This window comes from Lycium barbarum, chromosome 10 (genome assembly GCF_019175385.1).
Source record: "Lycium barbarum isolate Lr01 chromosome 10, ASM1917538v2, whole genome shotgun sequence".
In the NCBI taxonomy this organism is placed as follows: Eukaryota; Viridiplantae; Streptophyta; class Magnoliopsida; order Solanales; family Solanaceae; genus Lycium; species Lycium barbarum.
Genome location: NC_083346.1, coordinates 19,545,681 through 19,547,231, shown reverse-complemented (window position 1 = coordinate 19,547,231; position 1,551 = coordinate 19,545,681).

The window sequence follows — 1,551 nt, the reverse complement described above, 5'->3', positions numbered from 1 at the left end:
TAATGCTCACAATATGCACACCAAGTTTTACTTGGATCTGTTTTATGAAGGCATAAAATACAGGGAATGTTTCATCCTTGCTTTTCAAAAATAGAGTCTAGGTAAATCTGGAATAGTCATCCACAATCACAAAAATGTATCTCTTTCCTCCTCTGTTTGGAATTCTAATCGGTCCACATAGATCTATATGAAGAAGTTCAAGTGCCCTTGAGGTACTTACCTCCCGTTTTGGTTTGAAGGAGGATCTTACTTGTTTCCCTTTTATGCAAGAAGCATAAGTCTTGTGATCCTTAAATTTTGCTTTTGGTAGTCCACGAACCAGGTCCTTCAAAACAAGTTTATTTAGTAACGAATAGCTTGCATGCCCCAGTGTTCTGTGCCAGAGCTTGGGGTTATCCTCCATTGCACATAGACAGGTGAGATCATTTTCAATTTGAAGACCAAAATCTGCAACGTATACATTCTTAAATCTTTTGTCCATCAGCACCACTTAACCAGTTATGAGATTTGTAACAGTGCAGGAGCATGACAGGAACTTTACTTCATTCCCTTTGTCACAAATTTGGGACACACTTAGCAGGCTATATTTCAGACCATTTACATAGTACACATTCTCAATAGCATGAGAGATGTCCTTCCAACTTTACCCACTTAAGGAATGTACCCTTTTGTGTCGTTCCCGAAGGACATGCTTCCACCTTGAAAGACTTTTGAGTGAAAGAAAGTCATCCATTTTGCCGGTCATGTGCTTTGATCAGTCACTATCCATGTACCATCTATGATCGCCTCCATTGACCTCATCCTTTTCTTGTTCATCATTACCATCTGCATCTAACTTGGCCATGAGTGCAGGAATTGACTCATATTCATCATGATCTTGCTTGTGGGGAGGACTCTCTTTGCTAGGGAGACCTGATTTTCTACTGGTGTTTTCGAGTTTTTCAATCATCCTTCGAAGTCTACGAGTGAAGCATTCCATGTCAGGTTCATCATCGCTTGAAGCACACTGTCTGTAATGCTTTTCACTAGCCCCTGATAGTCTTGTACTTGCTTGTCCTCCCTCTAAGTTTAGTGGAGCAGCCATTTGAAGGCCTCTTTCTAGGTGTTAACCTGTTAGAAAGAACCCGCACTGATACCAATTGATGTAGGCTATGTGTTCACTAAACGATATATGAAGGGACCTGGTTGTCTACCAGTTCCCTTATGTAGTGCTGTAAGTAACCAAGACAAGATTTTCTCGTGGAAAACACCTTGCTCAAGAGATTAAAAAACATGACCTACCACGTAGGATTTCTACTCACTATACCAAGCAACTTCAGATTACACCCTCTTGTAATGTAGGAATTAAACCCTTAATCCCTCACCCTTACAATAACCCTATTGTAAGCTACACGCTTATCACTAACTCTAGCCACACACTCAACAAAGTTTGTCTACCTCTAACAAAACCAACTAATACACCTTGACTAACTCTACCCAAGGGTACCACTCATAGCTACAAACAAATGTACAACTTTTGAGAATTTAGAATACCTACAACAACTTCTTTAG